The sequence below is a fragment of the Alligator mississippiensis genome, chromosome 14 (genome assembly GCF_030867095.1).
Source record: "Alligator mississippiensis isolate rAllMis1 chromosome 14, rAllMis1, whole genome shotgun sequence".
Taxonomy (NCBI): Eukaryota; Metazoa; Chordata; order Crocodylia; family Alligatoridae; genus Alligator; species Alligator mississippiensis.
The window spans coordinates 13,161,645-13,185,357 of record NC_081837.1 but is presented as its reverse complement, the minus strand read 5'-3'; the positions used below and the strand labels follow the sequence as shown (position 1 = coordinate 13,185,357).

At 44.3% G+C, this 23,713-nt stretch overlaps 1 protein-coding gene across 1 annotated transcript in view; it reads right to left on the bottom strand.

The window, feature by feature from the left end:
- The window catches only part of CASTOR2 (cytosolic arginine sensor for mTORC1 subunit 2), a 164,045-nt gene that overhangs the window by 77,450 nt on the left and 62,882 nt on the right, over positions 1-23,713 (bottom strand). The window lies entirely within an intron of this gene.

Here is a 23,713-nt window from a genome sequence, read left to right as displayed (position 1 = left end):
CCAGTCCCAAATGTCACCCCCTTTACAAGTACAGTCTCATTCCTCCATACAGATACCTCCTGACAAGTCTCTCTTCACCTACAGCTCCCAACAAAATTGAAGCAATAGCAGCCACATTAATTCAAACACAAAACAAATCCGAGCCATCTCCTTCTGGGAACCTCCCAGTATATCCCATCTTCTTTGGGCTCCTCTTCTGACAGTGCTAGTCATTTGTGACAGGCCCTCTCTAGTTTGTGTGGCATAATATCATAACATATCACTTGTCACTTTATACTATAATATACAAAATAAGCTTAACATTGAGATCTGCCATATTAGGTAAGTGAAAATCTAATGTTTAGCAAGTTAGGATAAGGAATATTACTCCTTCTATTTTATACAGAAGCACATGTGTATGTGTGCGCATGCAACACACACACACACACACACACACACACACACACACACACACACACTCCCTCTCTCTCTCTCTCTCTCTTCAAAACCTGTAATCCAGATGCTGTCTGGTCATCTCCCAACAATGGCAGAAACACTGAATTATTCAAATCCTTGCCCAATTTCCCATAAGAATCACTCCATAGCCCATCATTAACAACAACCACACTGTGACTTACACTGTCTTTTCCAGCAGTGCTCTCAAGTAGGCAGACTGAGTTTGCTGCTCAAGTCACAAGAGAAATTTTTCCCTCCAGGAAGCTAAATTTGGTTCGACAGGTTTAGCTTCTGTCTATGCAGACTGTATAGTGGGATTTTTGCAGTGATATTTATAACGTTGCCACATTAAGCAGAGGCCAGCCACTGAGATATTTTAAGTCCTGAAAGGACTAGGATTTTTCTGGGGGTCCCCAAATTTCATCTTGAGGCTCTGTGGGAAACAGTCTAGCTGGCAATCAGGCCCTAAAGGACTAGTACACAGAGCTACCGAGCATCCAGAGCACTAGTGGAGTACAGTATGTGGAAGCTGAGGATGGTTCAGCAGTGCCGAGATATTCTGCGTCTGCTCTGTGGGTTGGGCTCTTGCTTGTCCTACGCCAGAAGTGGCATAGCTACATTAAAGCAGTGCTAAGTGCATGCCAATAGGCTCTGCTGGGCTGCGGCGGCATTTTTTCAGCATGATACTGCCTTATGCTGTAAAGACAAACCCTATGCATCTACAGCTGGGAACTCAGAATTAGAAATGGTCTTTGAAACTGGTTTTGAGGTTTTCTTCAGCCTGGCTGAAAAAAGCACAGAATGACGCTTCTCCCTACAAAATTAACTGAGGCCAAATAATGAGGCATCTGCCGCCCTCCTTCAGCCAGTCGAGTGATGTGAAACCCCCACCTCCCCATCATGCAACCTCTCTAGTTTTCTGTGACACGACCAACTCCAGCTAGGAGTCTGAAATGCAATATGTGCGACAGACCTGGTAAAAAAACCAACAAATCTTCCCGTTAAAATTGCTTTTGAACAGGTTATTTGGTTTTCAACTAAAGATAGTTTTGAACAGCGTCTTCTTGCTGTGCAGTACTTTGATTTTTTGTTAAAAGAAGTCTCAGAACCCCCCAAAAAAGTTTTCACTGTATGGACAGAAATCCAACTATTTCAGTTTCAGTATGAGATAATCAGTGTTTGGCCCTGGAAAAAATAGTTGAGTCACCTTTATCTCCCTGTTTTCTTCCTTTGGCTGAGCCTCTCAGATGGGCTTAATCTTCTACCATGCATACACCATGCATGCATGCATATAGGATCACAGGGAAGTAGGTCTGGAGGGGAGTTCAGGAGGTTATTTAGTCTAGCCCCCCACTCAAGCCAGGATCATCCCCGGCTAAGTCATCACAAGCAGGAGGGGGCAACAAGAGACGCCTTCTCATTTTTCCTGAGAAATCAGGGCTACCAACTAGTTACTTCAGGTGCCTGTACACAAATACATGGAGCCTGGGAAACAAGCAGGAAGGATTGGAAGTCCTCGCATTATCACGGCACTATGACATGATTGGAATAACACAGCCCTGGTGGGAGCTCGCATGACTGCCGCCCTGCCATGGATGGGCACAAACTGTTCAGGAAGGACAGGTAGGCGAGAAGAGGAGGAGTCGCACTTCATGTAAAAGACCCATATGATTGCTGTATGAAGCTGGAGATAGGCCTGTTCAAAGTCCCGGGGTTAAGGTCAGAGGGGAGAGCAATAAGGGTGATGTGGTGGGGGGCTGCTATAGACCATAGCTTTTCAACCTGGGGTACGCATACCCCTGGGGGTACACGGGTACCCCAACACACTCTCTCACCCTCTTTTCCTCTCTCTCTTGCCCTCTTTTCCTCTCAAAACCAAGGCAAAAAATTTGGTGCACAGTGCATTGCGCGGCACTTTGAATTCTCCAGTAATAATTGGCATGCCGCACTTTGCGCAGCACTGGGTTCAGCCCTCCTTGCTTTGGCCAACATCACCTCTAGGCCGGGTACATACTTGAGTTGTGAACTCCTGGTGTAAAACGTGGCAACCCTACCCACACCAGATCAGACATCTGTCATATCACAGCCTTATATACACAGCCCTTCTTCCAACATATGGCACACATTAGTCTGTAAATATAAAATCCCCTGGAAACTTGAGTGTTGGGGTACTTGTTAAAATTTTCAGAAGTTAGGGGGTACTTACTACCTAAAAGGTTGAGAAACACTGCTATAGACCACCAGGCAAAGGCGAGCTGAGCAGGGTGCGGGTCCCGGGGCAAACCAGCCCATGCGGGGGCCCGTCCCCGCTCCGATGCTGGACCCCGAAGAAGCTGCCACCGTTGTTGGCAGACGGGGATAGTGAGTGGCTGGATGCAGAGCCACCGCTCTGCCCAGCTCCACGGGCCCCCCCAAAGGGTAGTAAAGCACTGGAACAGGTTACTTAGAAAGGTTGTGGCATCTCCATCCTTGGAAGCTTTTAAGACCCAGTTAGGCAAAGCCTTGGCTGGGATAATCCAGTTGGGGATGGTCCTGCTTTGAAGGGACTGGACTAGAGGGCTTCCTGAGGTCTCTTCCAAACTTAATTTTCAATGATTCTATGAAAAGCATTCCTAAAGTCAAAGTATATGAGAACCATTGCTCGTCCCACACCCACACAGCTTATCACCTTATGGGAGATAACATCTGACCAGAGAGGCCATTACCACCGAGAAAGAAAGAGAGAGCACGACGCATGTAAACTAAGAGACCCTTATGTAGCACTGGGGTGGCATTTTGAAAATGAACTGTTTTTGTTTTGAGCTCTAATACTTTGATTCTTCACTAAAAAAATAAAATTAAATTAAAAATCTCCCTGTGGAAATACTGATGAAAATCACTGTTTGATTTTGTTTTTATTGGGAACGATAAATCTTTTCCAAGTCATTTGACTCTCTGAAAACTTGCCCTGAGTATTCAGAGGGATGTTGAGACAGCTGGGTGTGAATGTGCTTTACACATTGGCAGGAATCAAAAGAATATTGCTAGAGACTTCTGAGTAATTTTACTTTCTCATAGCCCGCTCTGCATTATTCTAATGAACACAAACGAAACCCTAGAGTTCTGCATTTGCCAAATTTGTATAAATAGAGTGCCAGATTCTGATCTCAGCTACACAAATGTAAGTCTTGAACAACTTCACGGACTTCGGTTTTCCCTGAAATCAGTAGTTTTGTGATGATGTTTTGCCAAGATCACAACCTGGACCAATGCTTCAGTTCAAAATGCCCAAAACTGTATTTTTTCCAGGTCAGTTTATATATCAGAATGAGAGACAACTGAAGCAGAATATAGAAGGATGACATATAAAAATGTTATTTAGTTTGCAAAGCCAAATACTCAAAATGGAAATGTTATATTTAAGTGGTTACACTATTAAGGTAATTACTCTAAGGTAATTTTGCACCCCTGTACATTTGAATTGTGCATTTGGATAGGCCGTATTTCAGTTGGACAGTGGGGTCCAGTAATAAAGGCAGTGTCAAAAAACATTCAGAAGCTATCAGCATGGCAACCTCAATCTGGCATTTACTGATTTGCAAATAGGCACTCGACTTTGCAACTTTGATTATACACTTGGAGTATTTTTCTTGATGGAATTTCCATGCTTAAAAAATGCATAAATCAAAAAGCAAATTCTCTCATGTACAACCATTATTTCTCTTGCGTACAATTGCTGCGCACCCTCACCATCGTAAATGAGGTTAGAAACTGGAATCCTTGTTACTGTCTGCTAACACGAGGCTTACAAGAATAACTATGTTTAGCTATCAGTTGAAGAAGGCTCCAAATCCAGGAGGGAGGTACAGTGCAGAGTGGGGTCTCAATCTGGGGCAGGTTGGTTTACATGTCGAGTGTTCACATTCAACTATTATTCTGGCGGGCTGCCTCAGTTTCCCTGAGAAATGCAAACAGCAGTCAGACAAAGAGCTCAGGTTTGTTGGGTTGGAGCAACAGCAGAACGTTGCTGAAGCAAGTTCTGCTGGAACTTGAGCCAGGAGTAGGGGACATTCATGGTGAGTGTGGGATTACTAAATGAATAGATGGGACATGACACACTGCAGCTTGAGGCCATGAGAAATCTGAAGGACAACTGCGAGCCAACAGCTTGTGTGCGATGTGTCTGCAAGTCGTTCTGCTGTGCCTCCATGCTTCCTTGCACCTTGCGAACGCATAGCTAGTAAAACTAGGAAGGAATTTCAGGGGATAAAGAAAAACCCCCTGACCGGCCCAAAGTCTTCCCCTTGTCAAAGCTGAAAGGTTGCCTGCAAATAACAGAGGTGTTGCAATGTCTAAAAAAAAAAAAAAAAAGTCACAAAAATTCCTTCTATAAATAGAGAGCTTGACAACTTAGTGATAGGAGTTGCTTCCCCCCTCCCCACTCCAATAATTATTAATCATGAAATAACGCTTCCCTGACAATCAGGCCTTGTGTTCTCCTTTGAATCACCTCCAGATTAGATTTATTGCTGCAAGGCAGTTATCACAAAGCTTTGGAAATCCATGAAATGACACCTTACAAGAACCTTTATCTTGAGTACAAAGGAAACTTTTGATTTATAGCCAAGTAAATGTATTGCCAACCATAAAAAAATGTTGCGCTGCATTGTGAAACAACCCAGAAAAACCAGTCCATGCACACACACACACACAATATTACATATTCATTCATGAAGGGCCATTTAATAGTTAAAGAGAATTCTTGCTGGATTCACTTTGCGGTGACTTGGGACGATAACCTTTATAACTTTATATCTGAAAGCTTAAATAAATGTATTCCTCTGACATGGAGCATGCATTCAATGCAGTCACTGTGGCTGGGACATGCAGAAAACGCAAATAGGGATCAATCTTGTGCTTATCCAAAGGGTGGGGGTGCATGAACAGAAGAAAATAAACTTCACCAGGCTTTCCTCCTTGCCTGTGAGTCTCAATCATAATCTGGAGAAAAAGGCCTTGGATGAGCAGCACTTATTTTGTTGCTGATCTACTCAGCCCTTCATTTTAAGATTGCCAAGTGCAGTCAAGCAATCTCTCAAGAGGACAGTATGGTGGATTCTGCAATAAGGCCACAACGCACCTGCAATTCTCTTTTCAGATCAGATGAATTTTGCTTGAGGTTAGCTCCATCTGTATTCATGGCCCCACACTGACACCACTCCCAGTCCTATCCAGGGAGAATCATGCCATAGATCTGTGATCCTAGCGCTCATAAGCAGTTTCTCTCTGTCTACTCAGGAGTTATGGGGCAAATGAGAGACTGAGAAGAAAGCAGCAGCAGGACAGGGTGGAAGGGAAGAAAGCAAGCAAGCCAAAGAAATGTGGGACTCAAGGAAGCCATAAAATGATGAAAGTCTGCTCCAAGCTAAGTGTCAAGCTCCAGCTTTCGGATTTAGCACCCCTAGGTTAGGGTCAGAAGTTACCCATTAACCAGCACATGTGATCAAAAACCGGTTCAAATATGTAACACAACACAAGTTCAGTGCACATAAACCACTTCCAAAAGATCCGAAACCAGTTTAAGACAAACCTGGATGGATGTGGTATCAGATTTAACTGATTTAAGTTAAATAGGTTTACTGAACTTCTGTCCTAGATCCCCTTTGGATTCAAATTAACTCACAGTTCCCCAGGCTCCCAGGATGCTTTGTGCCTCCCTTGCAAGCCCCCCTTGCAGGGAGGAGAGGCTAGCCTTGACCCAAGCTGTCTGCTCCAGCTGAGCAGGGAGGTGTGCCTAGCATCTCCGCCCCGGCTTCTGGCCTGGACCACTGCAGGCACATGGCTGAATTTCTAGAATCAAAAGTGAATGACTGTTCACTTGCTTATTGGTTCACTCTGCGCAGCCTAGACTAACCTGTGAAGACTGAATCAATTCAGCCTTGGGCTTTCTGTCTGTGCAAAACCAGCAGCACAGCTGCATTCACTAACTGCTCCCTCCAAAAGACCTCACGTGCATGGGTAAGAACAGGAAGAGAAGCATCAAGGGACTGGACCTGATGATCTTCTGAGGTCCCTTCCGGCCTATACAATCTATGAATCAGTCTGGACCACAGATTTTTCATCTTCTTCCCTAAAAGTCATGAGAGCACTGGCCCCAAGACCTATACTCAACTCCTGGCAGCTGCACTGTATCGACATATGCTTTGTGATCACGTGGGCAAGCAGCAGACCTCCTGAGACAACAGGTCAGGCCAGCAGATGGATGCCTTTTTCCCCCCATAAAAGGGAGTCACCAATCACCACCAGCTTTTGCTTCCTCTTGGCGGCAGTGGACGCGATCCACCCAACCGCGGGCCTCTTCCACCAATGGAAAATGCTGCTCCTCCTCCTCTGTTGCTAGGGCTCCACATCTGTTCTCCCACTAAACCACCGCAGGTGGGGATAAAGACTTCTGCTTCCTACCAGAGGTCACAAGCTTCCAGCTTCCATCTTCCTGGATGTCTATGTCCTCTTCCTTCTCTATTGCTGCATCTGCAGTCCTAGGGGGTCTCGTCCAGCATTGAATCAATGAAGTCCTCATGGCAGAGGATGCGTTGGAGCCTCACCACCTCCTCCTGTAGCCCTGTTGCCTGCTCCCTGACAGACACCTCCAGGAGGCACCACTCACACCCTAGGCATCCCCCCAATCTGGCCGTCACTGGAAGGAACCTGCAAGCTCCAGGCTCCACAGCACCAGACCAGGACCTGGGTGCAAGCCTTAATGGTGAGTGGTCCTGCCTGGACAGACACCTCGCAGGTGCAAGCAGAGGAGAGCTGGCAATAGCAGGGGCTCTGGCATTGTGACATCCTCTGAGTTTGTTAATCTGCCGCCTCCCTCTTCCTGCCCCTCTTTCCAAGCAGACCTTCCCTTAGCAAAGTCCCCTGTAAGCTGGCCTGCTTGCTGCTCCTTGCTAACCTGCTTCCTCTCAGCAATATTACAGTGAAGGAAATGCTCTCACCTTCCAGTCAAACTCCCCCCACACCACACATACCCCCACACACAGATTGACCCTTCCACCAGAAATAGCATAGATGCAATAGGCCCCATTTCCCTCAGCATGTATCTAAAGGGGAGGACACTGCAGAGATGTATAGCTGAAACCATAAAATTGTTGGTCCTTGCACTGGACATCAACAACTCGTATCTTCAGACACCAGCCCTAAACCCAAGTCGCATCTCACAGCAGATCCTTAAAAGGTCAGCAGCATACAGATGTTAAAAAAAAAAAAAATGTATATACAAAAATATATTAGGTTGGTCTAATAAAAGATATCAAATTCACCCTAGGAACCTTGTCTGCCTATACAAAAAACTAGAACTCTTGGTTCTACCAAGTACAACCCTGAAAAAAAAATGTATCCACTTTTCACTAGTACAGATGCTAACCCTGGTGCTTGGGGTGTATACAGTGCCTCTTCACTGAGCTCCAGCCAGTGATATCTTTTCTGATGGTCAAAAGGTAAAACAGAAAGCTTTTGAACTGAAAATACTACATGTTAAAAATACTGCACAGAACAAAAAAATCTCTTGCCATTGCATACTAACACAGCAAGGAAAAACAAAAAACCCCACAAAAAACAACCCCAGACTTGCCATAAACGGTGTAGATTAATTGTGTGGGACTCGGGCATTTTTATTCCTGAGAAGATTCATCAGTGATATAATGAACCCTACCATCTAACTCAGCATTTCTCTCCTGTACTATACTGTATTCTACCGTATATGCGCACATCGTTCAACTCAGAATAGAGGGGCTGTATATCTCGCTTTATACCAGTTCAGGAAAAAAACCGAAGAACAGCAGCATCTCTTAACATCACATGAAGATAATAAATTAAAGGAAGTGACTTTTTTATGGGCTTGAGACTTCAGGCAATTACTATCTCTGCGAGCGAGTCTGGAAAGGAGCACCCATTTTAGAAGGGAATATTTTAGTCCTCGTGTAGTCAAACCCTGGAAAGATTCTGCTGGATTTTTGCCTCCTTCATGTTTCAGCACATTTCCACTCCAGTGCTGTTGCTGACTTTGACTGCCTGACAACATATGTCTTTTTCTGGCACCACAACAAATGTAGACCAATCTATAATTAGATTAGATCTTTGAACCTGTAAAACTTACTGTGTGTGGAAGTTCAAGCAATACTGATGCTTGCACAGCCTAGGAATATACGCACAGGATTGCGGCAACAGCTTTTCAGTTTGCAAGCTGCACTTTGGCTACCTGGGAGAAGAAAAGCAGCATTGAAATCTGTTGGTCAACTTTAGCAGGGAGACATAGTTAGCTGCGCTAATCCGAAGTTAAGTAGAAGTAAAATCTACCCTGCCTTCTCGTCAACCTTACGGATAGATCCACAGCAGCAGCAGCCTTCCTGACAGACTTGTTCTCCAGCCCTGCCCAAGCCAAAAGCTGATCACGCTAGGAATTAAAACTTCTTTTGAAGTCCAGCGAAGTCAGTGTGATCTCAGTAGCCCCTGGGACAGGTCCTAAATTAATTGGTTTGGGAAAAAAGGGGGCATTAGATGATGGCTTTAGAGGCCACCACAACTCCTTTCTTCTGGGCCAGGAGGAAATTAAATAGCAAACTGTTATGGGCAAGAGGAAGAGCAGAGGTGGAAATGAGAATTCAGAAAATTAGGAGGATCAACGTCTCCAGTTATCGGAGACAACAGGCCTTCTGCCACTAAAGGAAACACTAGCGGAAAGCCATGTATTAGGTTGGTAAGCAACAATTTGAAAGCAAAAGGGCGATCAGAATGGGAATGGAAAAGGAAACTAAAATATGTAAGCTGAGTGAATAAGAAAATATCATGCATGGGATCTTCCAGGCTGTTCTCTCATTTTGGGGAGACTAGATTTGTATGCCTCACTCCATACGCTAGGATGAGGACTTGGATTCTTAGCAAAGACCGATGGTTTCACACTAACCATTTTGGTTTGCCTTTTGATGATTATAACTCCTTCACAGTTTTTAAAATAATTACAAGAGGTAGTCTCCACTGTGACATGTTGTGAAACTTATTTAGAGCAGTAAAAAACACCTGTGCTGTTAATACATTTCAACATATTTGTGTAATATGTTAGGTACTTTACACTATCTAATTGCTCAACTGCACAGTCAAACAGTGCTGACATTTTCAGATGAAAACTTGACTGGCGTTTCCTAAAAGGGTCTCTTCATTTGCTCCTCAAAACACCCAGCCAGCATGTTGGCAATAGGGACAAACGAAATGCATGGCTCCATTGAGCTCCAGAAGCAAAGAGAATCCTCCACGGCACTGTCTATTAACAAATTAAAGATCTCATGGCACAATGACAATGGAGTTGGGAAGACAGGGCTGGTCTTCTGGTCACTAGTCTCCAATCACTGTATGTGCAACAACTGCCACATCTGCCCATGGAGTTGCTGGGATAGTAGTATCCAATTTAATTTATTTTTGGAAAGGTTTTCTAGTGATTCTGGGACGTATCAAAGAATAACAGTCAGAAAACTGATGAGCTAAAGCCACAGATGTGAACGAGAGCAACTGAATAAGGATGGATTGTCTGCCAGAGCCCCAGCCCGGATTTCCAGCCCTGCGTGGAGGGTCTTCACTTAGACTGTGATGTGACTGACAGCAGAACAAGAGAAATATGAGCTGTATGACTATGGGCCCCAATCACCAAGGTCATGACAACCCTGAAAGCAAAAGCAAAAAAAAAAAAGTTTGTTTGACAGTATATAGCATCCAAAATCCGGAACGGGCTCCCAAGGGAGGTGGTGCTCTCCCCTACACTGGGGGTCTTCAAGAGGAGGTTAGATGGGCGTCTGGCTGGGGTCAGCTGAACCCAGCACTCTTTCCTGCTTATGCAGGGGGTCGGACTCGATGATCTGTTGAGGTCCCTTCTGACCCTAACATCTATGAATCTTGAAGAAAAGCCGGACACGCCAGCAAATGTACCAATTTCCTTAACCAAGACACACTGCTCACCTACCCACCATGCAAAAATATTAATTGTGCCAAAATGCCCACATAGTTCCTACCTGGCTTAGTCTTATCATATCGGTACCAACTAGCGATTCAAGTCTCCCCCAAAGCCGTTCGATCTGGTGTGGATGACAAGAGCCCCAGCAAATCAAAATGCTTATGCAAAATGAAATATGAATGGTAGCTTGGACTGATTATGATGAGTAACTCTGATAAAGATCTGTATTTTTCAGAAGCCAGACATGGTCAATCCAGACATCCCAAGCTGTGTGGTTACTAGCTTAACAAGGCTAAGATGTTCAATAGTTATATTGCAACATAACCTCCAAAGAATGTTCCCTTGGTTATAAAAACATGTACTTTCAGCTTGTTTTGCAAGAGCAGCGAAGCTCAAATCACAATGCTTTAATTTCTCAAAGTGAGAAGCCTGTTGTGTTGCTGTTTCACAAAACTGTACTTTGCCCTGTTGTGAAGCCAACACGATCTTTCTTCCATTTATTGTGCCAGTGTTTCTTAAACACGGACGCTAACAAGCCATTAGCATGGAGAGCTTGAACATAGCTTCTTCCATCCTCTTTTCTGGAAGATTATCTATTACCTAAAATCTCAGACGAAGGGGGATTCTTGCTACAGGAGAAATCAGCAGTCATGCTGAAGTGAAGTGCTAGCAAATGAATGCACCAAGTGAAAAAAAACAAGTATTTCCAACATTCTGCATGAAATGCAATGGGAAATCCATCTAGGATAGGAATTGCATCTGCTAACACCTGAAGCAGTATATAACAGCCTACCAAGGACTTTAATTACTTACAAAGAAACGATCAGATATACTTAGGCTGGGCTCTTTACTTTTAAATAAACTATTTGAGAAGAGTGTAAAAGAAGACTAGTCACCCACCCTAACATACCTGCAAATAAAAAAAATCTGCAACACTGTGGGATGCATTAGAAAAAACTTTAAATACAACTGAAGGATGCATCAGACTATAAAGGGCCACTGTGCATGTTTGCCATGTTTACACAGGTTACAGAAAGAGTCAGATATTTTAAAAGATGTTCTCACATACTAAAAGATGTGCAAGCTGGTAGTGCTTCGCTAGGTGTGGCCAGGCTGAAGTCAATACCTAACTCTATCCAGGTCTTGCCATGGGCATGAAGATACTATAAAATTTCCTTACTTGAAAATGAAACCAAGTGACTGCTAGCACAGCTCTTTCCCCAATCATAAATTATTTCAAGTGAGCTCTGCTGTGTGATTTCCATTGGGAACATCATCAATGACCACGTAAGATTATAGTACTGATGATGCTGAATCAAAAACCTGGATGTGAACTTCGCTACTCTGCCTTTTCTCCAAATTATACAGGTGCCAGTTGTGGGCAGCGGTACTCCCTCCTACTTCAGCGCTGTAAGAAATAAGCCATGTTGAATATTTCCTACAGGCTTATTTGCTACTTGATACTAAATCAGCAGGGCATTAAGTACTCAACTTCCACTCCAGTGAATGGAAGTTGAAGATGCTCACCATCAGGCAGGAAACAAAACAGGGGGAAGGGTTTGTTTCCTTTTTTTAAGGAAAGGTTCTTTTAAACAATATGACAATTTGAGTATTTGTTAAAATGTAGTTAAAACAAATTTAATTTCAATTTGATTCAAAATGAAATAAAGCGGAAGAGTGGAGCCTCGCCCACTTCTCTTTCACCATTTTTTTTTGTTCTTTTCCAGAGGTGGGAGAAAGAAAGGGTGCAAATACTCAATAAATTAAAACCTTGTTGATTTTTATTTTTGTTTCCAATTGATTTTTTTGGGTTTTGGAATCAACGTAAAATCTTTCAATTCAACAAAAACAATACCTTTGGCAATTTTTTTGGCAATTTGCCCCCCAGTTTTTTTCCATGGAAGAAATCTACCATTTTTGACTGGCCCTAATAAGAAACACTCCCATCTTTGCAAGATCAAATGAGCCTCAGGAGAAGCCTCCATCCCACGTTGTTTGGACTTTAATTACTTACAAAGAAAAGATCAGATCTACTTAGGCTGGGCTCTTTACTTTTAAAAAAACTATTTGAGAAGAGTGTAAAAGAAGACCAGTCACCCACCCTAGCATACCTGCAAAAAAAAAAAAAATCTGCAACACTGTGGGATGCATTAGAAAAAAACTTTTAAATGCAACTGCAGACTATAAAAGGGCCACAATGCATGTTTGCCGTTTTTACACAGGTGGTCATGTGTCTTGCAATGCCAACAGGAATCCTTGAGAAAATCGGGGTTCACACCTCAGAATCTCTCACAGCTCTTCTGCTAAGCAAAAAATACCAAAATAATGTAAACTGCCATATATTGGCAGGTATCTTCTCATGTTGGAGGGAGGTCACAGAGTCTATTTATGGGGCATGAAATATAGAGTTGCAAAGTTACTGAAAGAATGACCGTGCTTGCATACACATGATCAAATGATCTGGGAGAATTCTCTCAGCTTTATTCTCCTGGTAGGAAACCCCAGAGATGCCTGAACAGACATTCGATTGCTGAGCCCTTGAAGAGCAGAGAGAGAGAGCTAGAAGTGCTGACACTGCACAGCCAGGGGCCCCTGTGCGTACATCTCAGCATGCTCGGCAAGTTCCCTCAGTCTGCCTGGAGACAGAATGACAGCAGTGCAAAGGGCAGCACTGATTGGCTGACCCAGACCGCTCAGTCAGCCTGCGTTTCCCTTTTGCAGAATGGGAGGATTCTGAAGGGGGTACGTTCTGCTCCCTGTTTGGCTGGAGTAACAAAGCCAGAGTGGCATACTGGGTGCGTATACATGAGATGTGTTAATGTGCATTAGCCTACTTTACAAGTCTACACACGCACATGCTTAATGCGCATTAAAAATGGCAAAATTAGGCTAAATCAAATTTAGTCGCAATTAGTTAAAGCGCATTAACACCCGTGTAGATGCAACCCAGCACTAACCTTACTGCTGGGTCTGCGCAGCCACTAGGGCCACATGGCAAGGCTGCCGGGACTTGGCACTAAGTTTAGTGCCAAGTCCCTTCATGTGTAGACACTTGCGAAAAAACCCTTACTGTGCATTAAATTTAGTTGCACTTAAATGCACATGTAGATGAACCCACCATCTCCATGGGAGGGGGAGGAGAGAGAAGGTGAGATGCAAAGCATCCTGGGATGCTGGAGGACTGTGCTGTGACTTCTCTCAGAAGCGAATGTATACAGACATTCAGCCTCCTGGAGAAACTCTCCCACGAGTTATTTAATGTTGGCTGTTTCTTGGTTATTTTTCTCCTGAACATCTGTACACTCCTGGTTTCTTCTGGGAGAGCAGTGACTCTCCCAGAAGAAACTGAATGTCTATATGTGGCTTCAATCAACTCAGTACACGTTGTCCCACCAATCTGTACTTGCTATCTTTAACCTGGAAATAAGGGGTTATCCTTCTACCTTGCCCATCACTTGCACTAAAGGTTCTGCCACTGGAGTGAGTTTAACAATCCTGCCAACGACATCTAAGCTAGGCTAGAACCCAGAGCACTCTTCCAAGCCCACACAGGATCTGCACTGCATTGGTTTCTGCTTGTCTTGGCAAACTCACTTTTATTACTGACATAAGGAAAAGACACTGTAAATATACACAGTTTGTCGCATAAGGTTTTGCTTTCCTGATCGTATTTAAAACTGACTAGTTTCACTGGGTGTAAACAATGGCAGCATAATGCATCTGTTAATACAACCAGTTGCTTGCTTTGTTTGAAAGCAGATGTTCTGCACGTTTTAAGTGTAAGGGGCAGATAAGGGAAGAGAATGACTAATTCATTCATCTTCTGCTCTCCTCGCAAGCTTCAAAAACTGCTGCTTGTAGCAAGTGGCAAATTTCCTTTCCTGTTGTTCTCCCTTAGTTTGAGATCCACTTCCTCAAGCAGATGCACGAGCAAAAAGTAAATGAACCTTATAACTAAGTCCACTAGACTGAATGGAAAGTACAGATTGACTGTTTGCAGGGAAACGGGGAACCACGAAAGTAAATAATAAACACTCCCCTCCTGTTCCAACTGCTTGATCTTATTTTGGTGAGAATACAAATTTGGCACCTCTGAATTGTACGGAGGAATAATTGATAGCTGAGCCTGTCTAACTGCACAGGAATCACAGCCTGTAGAGAATCATGATTAAAGGGAAGGCATGCAAGGTTAATTCACCAGCCTCTCTCACACCTCTGGCTTTCTTGGATCAATCAGCGCTCTGCACAAAACTGCAGCACACAAGAAGCACAAGCTGACATGACTGGCAGCTGCCGCACAGGGGAAGCTGAAAGCTGCAACATTCAGGGCGGCTTCAGGTCAGGACTGGGGTGAATTACCAAGCTGGGCAGGGGAAGCTTGCACAGCGAGATGGCTAGTTAAAGCCAGGCACTGGGGGAACAGATTCTTGCCTTCATGAGCACTAGCGTGTGCCTATTTTTTTTTTTCACACACACAAAAAAAGAACAACTTCACTAGTTTGAGATAAATGTTGCCCAAGTCAAACCCCTTTCATCACACAGACTGAAAAAAAAAAAAAAAATCAAGGTAATCAGCCTGGAAAGGCAACCTTATCATTTACCCTAGCCTCCTCTCACATTCCTTAACTTCTATCATAGCACCCAAAACAGCTGCCTCAGCTCTACTACCTGCTCTCCTTCAATGCCAGCCTACAACCACTTCCAACCAATACATTCAAGTCTCTCATGACTACAGGCACACGTATATCTCTGCCTCTAGATCAGCATTTTTCAACCCATGGGTCTCAACCCAAAAGTGGGTTGCAAGAACATATCGAAAGGGTCGTGAACAAACTTTAAAAATGAATTCTCCTTTTAAGGAGAAAAATGCAGGAAACCGTGGCTTTTCCCTCGCAGACTGGCAGAGTGCCAGCCTGCAAGGGGCTGCTTGGTGCCCCCCCTCCCAATGCCCATACTCCACCCCCACCCCATGCCCCACACACGAGGGGGCTGGGGCCTGGGGCAGCGAGTCGGGAGTGAGGGGCACTGGGTCGGGACTGGCCACTGATGTTTACAACTGCATCCTGGTACAAAACGGTTGGGAACCACTGCTCTAGAGGATTACAGCATCATTTGGCGATACCACATCTCAGCTGTGAATATATATATAGTGCATTATTTCTACTGCACAACATGGCCAGGATTACAATTGCTTTTCTGAGGGCAGTTGTAAGGAAATGACTGTGTGCACTGTAGGAGGAGTTTGAAGTGGAGCTACCTCACTAATGTAGCCTCATTTTGGGAAAGATCATTAAGAGGTTCCTTACGAGCTTTAAATTAAAATGCAGCTCAGAGTGCACTCTTAACTACGGAGCCACTAGAGGCCTCCATACTTCTGATGGAGACGGCTCAAGCAAAGGAACAGATACAGAAAGGACAGAGAGGGGGAAAAAAAAAAAAAAAAGAGAGAAAAAAACCCTAACCTCGTCCTCAAAGACCCTGTATCAGAAAAGTCGCTCACCTGCTTCAGCTTAGTGGGTCTGTACAAATCTCAGTGCCATTCTGGTTCTCTTGAGCTCAAGGCTAGATTGTGTTCAGCTGTATCTCTGAATTCAAACAGCTTTTAAAAAAGGGCAAGACAAGAAAAGCGTTTATGCTGTCAGGCTTCAGGGAAGTATTTCGGAAATATGCCTACAGAGCGACCAGAGTCGACACGCCACCCATCACACACATCTGACTTTAGCATCTGCAGCAAATGGGCCAGGTATAGCACACGCACGTGTGTCCTGGAAGTTCTTCAATTTGCAACACGTGAATCATTTGCTTTGCAAAGACAAGCCCTCGATATTAGTGAACTCCCCAAGGATCTGACCTTTACTTGGTTTACTGAACAATGGTTGTGTGGCTCTGTGGAGCAAACGTGTGTAAAATCCATTAGTATTTTGTACTGGGTATTGCATACGAGGCTCCGTTAATATTGCAATATAAGCGTCTGGCATGTTGGTGATCTGTTTAGCTACAGAACATAATAATGAGAACCACGCTACTGCCAAGAGCCAGTTTGGCAGTCCCTAAGAACACTGTCAATATCTGTTTGCACTTCCAAATTGCTGAGTACAAAGCATGGCCAGTATTGTTGAACTTTCTTGAGAAGAAGCCTCCCTTGGCTCGTCTACCAGCTGCATTTGCTCCCTAAGCAGTTTTGCAACACTTCCACACCGGCAAAATGAAAGGAAAAATTATGTGATTTTCAGCCAAGCTGTTTAGGAAATCCTGTCATCGTCAACTCACCTGTTCTAGGTCAATGGGGAACACAAGAGAAACCTCGGAAGAGCTGTACTTGCCCAGTTACTGTCTCTGAAAGAATGGAGCATGCTCACACTACTTTTTAGAGGATCCCAAATTGTATAGCTAAGCTGTCAAGAGGCCACATAGAACAAAAATGACACGTTTTGATATGGGCAGACAAGGTTCCTTGAGTGAATATGATATCTTTTATTTGACCAACCCGAAGAGTTGGAGAATAGTTATTAACCAAGCTGGAGCACTCTAAATCCTTGGAGGAAATCAGTCTCTTGCTCCACCATGATCACATTCAACAGACTTGAAGGATCTGTTACAGTAGGTCAAATTATAAAACAGGGCTTAAGAGAAAGCCAATTCTAATATACTCTTCCATCAAGGAGGATATAGCGATGAAATATGAAGCACACAAAACTAATATACTGAATCTAGCCAAAAATAATACTAGGAATTTTGAGTATGGTTTTCTTACCAAATTAACAGAAAACCATAAAATATATATTTGTAGCCTGTATGGTCACTGAGCAGATTGCCATTGCTTATTCTGATTTTCCTTCCATTTGTTCTGATTCCTGAACCCAAGACAATCTTTACCCAATATGAACGAGTAAAGGGCAGAACCAATGGTCAGTTCTCTCTTACAGGAGTGAACCATTAATGTTAGCACTTGAACAATAATAATGAGATGTGTTCAAAGAAAGCGAATATCACTTGTGCTCCTTCCAGTCAATCCATCTTGAACACGCTGCTCAAGGCACGCCTCATCTTACCCTACCGCCACAGTTGGTACTCTTCTGCGTCTTTGCAGAGCTGGTTAAGAAACATCAGTGAATTTTCTGATCCAGCATAACACTAAGAGGACATTAAAGGATATTGGCTGAGCCTTTATGTCAAAATAACATACAGGTGCCCGGCAAGACTGTACAGTGACACACTTAAATTCAATAAAAGCACTAATCCCTTGGTAATGTGGATGATTGCCAAGTGGAAATGCCAGACCTAGAGTTTTACCTACAGTAGGAAACAGATCCCACTGATGCTAATGATGGTGCTGTACCATTAGCATTAGCAATGTTGGGAGCCCAAATGAAGACAGACGGTCCACCCTTTGCTTGTTTTTTCTTCCAAGAAACAGGATAGTAGGGGGAAAAAAAATCAATAACAAACTATATACGATTGCTTATGAAATGGATTTACTGAGGCAAGTGATAAGACTAGGCTCTGGGGTTGTATACCTAATATAAGCCCCATTGGGAAAATAACAGCCCTAGAGCAACAGTTGGGAAATGCTCCAATTGGTACAGTCGATAGGGCTCTGTCTTGTGCTCCCACAGACATCCATGTCCATAGGGTGCTCTGCCTCTTACAAATTTATATGCCTGAAGATTGTGTGCTTTGGGGGGTGGGGAGCAGGAGAGGTGGTCTTTTAGAAGGAAGCCAATAACTTGATGAACTAATTCTAAACAGCTTTCAGCCACAAGCCAGCAAGTCTCAAACTTTAAGCCACAAATCAGAACTACTGTCACATTCTGCCACCCTCCTCCCACGAAACACAGGTGCATTATACAGATCTTGTAAATCACTATGGTTTTTGTGGGGGTTGGGGTGGGGAGGGAGTTGGTTTATAGGCATACATATCTGCATCTTGGCACTCCATAGCTGAGAGGTAGACAGAGACAAAGCCAATAATGAAGTGCAAATTCATGGTGAAAAATAACAGCTAAAGGCATGTGTAGAAGGATTAGGCCCCTGGGGTGGTTATCAAGCACCCTGGTGCCCATGTGGTTCCTGCTTCCTCTGGGTCTTGTGGACTACCTTCTTCTTTGCCTGCCATGCCTTTGATGTTATTTAGAAAGAAAAAAGTTGGGAGGCAGCCCGAAGGCCCCAGGGGACCACTGGTCTGGTCCCACCCCTGCTATTCATGCCTCTCATTGCCAGTTGTCTTAAGGGCTATATCTGTGGCTCCGACTGCCCCTACAGTCACACCTATGTCTCGCAGGTCTCTGCCCTATCTGTTTACTGGGCCTTTAGACTAGGTTCAGTGCCATGCCTTGCCCCGGTAGCACCTCTCTACACCCCTCGATGGCTCTGGCCTTGTTCCTCTTGGATCCTGGTGTTGTCCCTCAAGGGTTCCAGAAACGCCCCCCAGGGCTGTGGGCTCCTGGTGCCCTTCTTTGCACAGGGTCCTGTTTAGTTTCCACTGGCTCTGCCTTTCCTCTAGCTTAGGCTTCAACCCTCCCTGACAACCGGCTGTCTGGGCCTTGAGGCTGGCCTCTGGTAGGGCTCAAAGCATTCATGTGCCCCTCAGGCACCACTGGGACATCCACCTCCCCCGCCAGTCCCAACCTGGTCCTCCGGTTTAAATGGTCACAAAAATAGATAACTCCACAGGCTATAATTCAATCTCTAGGCATCCTAGCTGCATAACAAAACACTTCTCATCATGGAGCCTAGCTCCTTCAGTTCCTTACTGGCAGTCCCTATTGTAGCAGGGTCTCAGTCCATTGCTCAGCCAGCCATCGCAGTGTACGGCTCCTTCTCTGATAGCCTGCAGAACCAGACTGCTCCCTAGCTCAAGCCCAGGTTTTATATACTTCCTAAACCCCACCCCTTCAAGTCATGGGGCTTCCCGCAGCCATCCACAGGTGTTTCCAACTAGCTTTGCTGTCCGACTTAATGACTGCCATGGTGCCCCAGCTGCCTAAGCAAGGCTCTGCCCTTCTGTACTATTGTATAGCTGGTAGCTCTGCAATAGATGCGCTACTGCCGCAGCAGCCCCTGTCCTAGTATACTGCTGCAAAGCAGTTAGCTCTGCAGTAGGTACTCCTAGTCTACTAATCCCTGGCAGCCTGTCCTTCTGTAGCCCCCAAATAAGCAGCTTCCCCATATGGGGATCTCTCTGTGGCTGATTCTCCCTGTTACAAGTGCCCTGTTACAAGGTCTCTAAGTCCTGTGCAGGAGACTGTAAATATCCTGTAAAAACTAGCTGTTTGCATCTCCTCACTGCAGGAAGGATTTGGTCCTCTGTTCAGTGCTCAGCCACTGTTACATGAAACCCCCTTCTTATATGTTATGGCTGGAGTGTCCATGCTCTCAGTACTGTGCAACCTGAGGCTGGATAACACAAAGATGGCATTTACCTGCCCCGAGGAGAGCAGCACCTAATTCTGGATCTAGTATGACCCTATTCCACCCTCCTCAAGTCTCTGAAAAATTGTTGCTATGTTTGCTTTGGTAACACGCCCATCATTTTAGCTTTATGACTATGTCCCCAAAGCAGCAAGCATGGGGAAGACCTATCCACCTCTTGTGTTGACTTTTTCAGGCACTTGTATATGGTGGGATATGATACAGCCCAAGATTGCTGTCTAATGAGCCAATCTTAACCATTTCGATCAACTGCAGAATTCCTGTTGGACTTCAGGAGTGCAGGATTACGTCCTTCATATTAACAGTACCTCATCGTATAAAGAGCTTTCTCTGAACGCCACACCCCCACCAACAGCCTGCCACAGTAACATCCAAAAGTCAAGCTATATTTAGATGCCAAACTGCTTCATTTTGCTCTCCCTGTCATCAGTACCAAGCTAAGTGTGGACAATGACAAGAGGCTGTAAATACAGAGAAACAGATTTTTTTTGTTTTTAGAAGCCCCAAAAAGACGACAGAGGTCAGAGGGCTCGAGTCTGGTTGCATTTTCACCCGTTTACACCTGGAACTCCAACAGTGCAAATTAATTCCTATCAAATCTCCATGCAAGTCAACAAGGCAGTGAAGTTACACTAAAGACTTGCCCCACTGACTTGGATGATGCTATTTTGAATATACGGAGAGAGAAGAAACATCGGGACCTGGTCCAAGGAAGAAGAACGGGTCCAGGGTTACTGTTGCCAGCCTGAGACTTAGGAGAACCAGGTCCAAATCCCTACACAACAGGCTCCCTGGATGTCCTCAGGGAAAGTCTTTATTCTCTGTGCCTCTGTCAGGGACCCTAACAGGCAGTCCAGCCTGGGCCGATTGCCTAATTGGCCACGCTTGCCTGAGAGCTCTGACTGGCAGCCTCGCTCGGTAAATGAATCCAGCTGGTCACTGTTCGGGCCTCCTGACTGCCGGGGAGAGCAGCCTCCCCATTTAGCTCCACTTGTGGCTTACGGATGCAGGCTTGCCAACAGTTCTTCTGAAGGTCTGCTCTGATCGGCGTCTCTGTATGCCTGGTTTTCCGACTCCAGATCCTACTTTGTTCCTGGACTCTGGCTTTTTGGATCTTCCTCTTGGATCTGTTAACTCGGTCTCTGGCTCTTGGTTCATCCCGATTCCAGTTCCGATTCCTGATATACTCTGACTGGCGCTGAACTCTGGCATACCCTGCCTTGGTTTTGGCTCCTGGCATACTCTGACTTTAGCTCTGTCTGTTGACTTGTCCTGACTTCTGACTCCTGAACCTTGACTTGGCCTGTGATTTAGTCTCTGCCCCTGGATTTCCTTTTGGATCTGACACTTTGGTCTCCAATTCCTGTCCCTGTGATTCTACCTGCAATTTGGTTCCTGTCCCTTCCCCAGCGGCCTAACCATGAGGCAAGACTGACCATGATCCTTACATCCTCAGATTCCCATCTTTTTTTTTTAATTAAAAAAAAAAAAAAAAGATGAGTCCTCAAAAAGTGTTTTGAGGACTAAAAACAAGGATATTGTCATATACTCAGCTACGGTGGTGATAGGGCTGTGAAAGTACTTTTGGTAGACCCATAGAAAATGAAAATCATATAGGCTGCCCAGCCTTCATTTATCAGCTTTTATGAATGTTGCCGCCACATTTCTAATGTTTGAACAAGAGCAAAATGGAAATGACAGAGTATTTCAGTCCCAAAACTTGCAAAAATCATCAAATTCTCTGCAAAACAAAACTACTTTTTAATGTGCAGCAAAATGCTGTCTGACGTTCATTTTCTTCCCTGAGGATAACAGTAAAACTGTGCATCACTTTTTTTTCCCAAAGCCTTTAATTTGTTCCTTCTGGCTTGATTTTTTTTCCCCCTAATGCCTCTTTAAAGATATTGTTTACATTCTTTATCAGTGTTAATGATTGGGAGGTGGCCATAAAGTCATTTTTCAAATTTCCATAAAGGGACAACACATGTTTATATCAAAATGTCTATTTATCTTCGCTCTGGAGAAGAACGTAATGAAATCTCTAATGGGGCAGTGAACAGGGGATTATTAATGGCAAGGAAATGCAGTTTACATGCATGTTGGAAGAAGCTTAATTTCTTATCAAAATGATTGCAGCTGAACAGCTGATGCAGACGCGTCTCTTCACCTGCCCCCAGCCTGATATTTTAAACAGCACACCAACTGAGAGGCAGCTGATCCACAAAATTCAGGTGGGGACACCTGAATTTCTTTCCATGGCAGCATCTCTTCCATTTCTTTATGCAGAAGAGCCTACTTCCCTTTAGCTCAGTAATAGCAACCTCAAAACAAGCCTTCTATACTGAAGCCACAGAAGTATAAATTCAGTGTACGGAAAAGAGGCGGTGGAGTCGTATATGGGATTTTTCCTAACCACATAAATATCTTCCAACAAACTAGACATTGAGAAATGATGTGAAATACATAGATGAGAAATATATTACAGATACGGATGTAGGGTTTAGAGCATAAAAGATACAATTTTATATATAATGAAGACATACAAACATAATAGATATTTTCTGGCTAGATCTAGTAGCATTATCCTTTCCGTCCCATCCCACATTGGGCGGTAATAACTCAGCATAAGGATGCTCAGTTCCTTCCTCTTCTGCTATTCCTTTCCAAACTTTTCTAGAAGGACACTGACTTGGAAATCTCACCAAAGTATTTTGCTACTCTGCCTCTACAACCAAATACGCTGGGTACGTAGCACCTATTGTGCCCAAGCAAAAACCAAGGAGCATTGTATAGACGACAGTGAGAACACAGACGGTTCATCGCATGTGCGCTTACTTTTTTGGGGAAACCCCCCCCCCAAAGTCTCAAGCTGAACCCAGTGGGAGAAAGAGATTCTCTCAATAGCAGTTAAAGATGTAAAATCAGAAGGAAGAACTAGTGTAACTGGAATGGCTATTGTTGAGGCCATTTCCCTGCAGGAACTGTAAACGCAGTTTACCCAGCATGGGACACAATAGCTCCTCCACAAATGACTGAAAGATATTTCCAGGGCTCGATATACAAAGGCTCAGTGTTAACGCTAGATGCACAAGAAAATATTTGCAGCCTCAATGCAGGCAGTAATTGAGAACATGTGTGGTAGCACGGGGGAGGAGAAGAGGAAGAAAAGTATACTCCACCAGCATGGAACAGGACTAGAAAGACATTTCATCCTTTGTCATTTTTAAAGGCCTCCATTTGCCAGCTAGTCCAGTTCCCTTGGTTATAAAACTTGTCTGAAGGGAACAGTGCCTCCGATTCTGTGTGTCAGACAACTTCAGTGCACACTAATTCTCCAAGCACTGCTGCTGAGAGGCAAAAAGAAAATGTTTTGTTAAATTTCCTCTCTGAGCAGAGATTGCATTTAATGTCTGCACGGAAAATACAGAATCACAATCCTCCTTAAACAGGAGGTGGTTAATGAAGAAACAATTGCAAGTACAGACATGAACAGGTTTCTACACAGCTCAAGCACCATCTCTGCCTCTCTTGTTCGTTTGCCCTTCCATAAGATCTAGAGCAGTGGGTCTCAAACTGTGGTCCGCGGACCACCCCTGGTCCACGAGCTTCATTCAGGTGGTTTGCAGAAAGGCGGCGGAATGATCGAAAATATCTGTACATGTAAGATAAGACTACTGATATTAATATACGAGTTGTGCGCTTTGATTTGCAGAACAAAAAAAAACGTTTATTAAGTGGTCCACCGAGACCTTCAGCAACTTTCAAATGGTCTACGGAAAAAAAAGCATTTGAGAGCCCCTGATCTAGAGGCACGTGGTGGCTGAAGAACATGCTGCGAGCAACGTATTTGCAACCGGGGTGAGC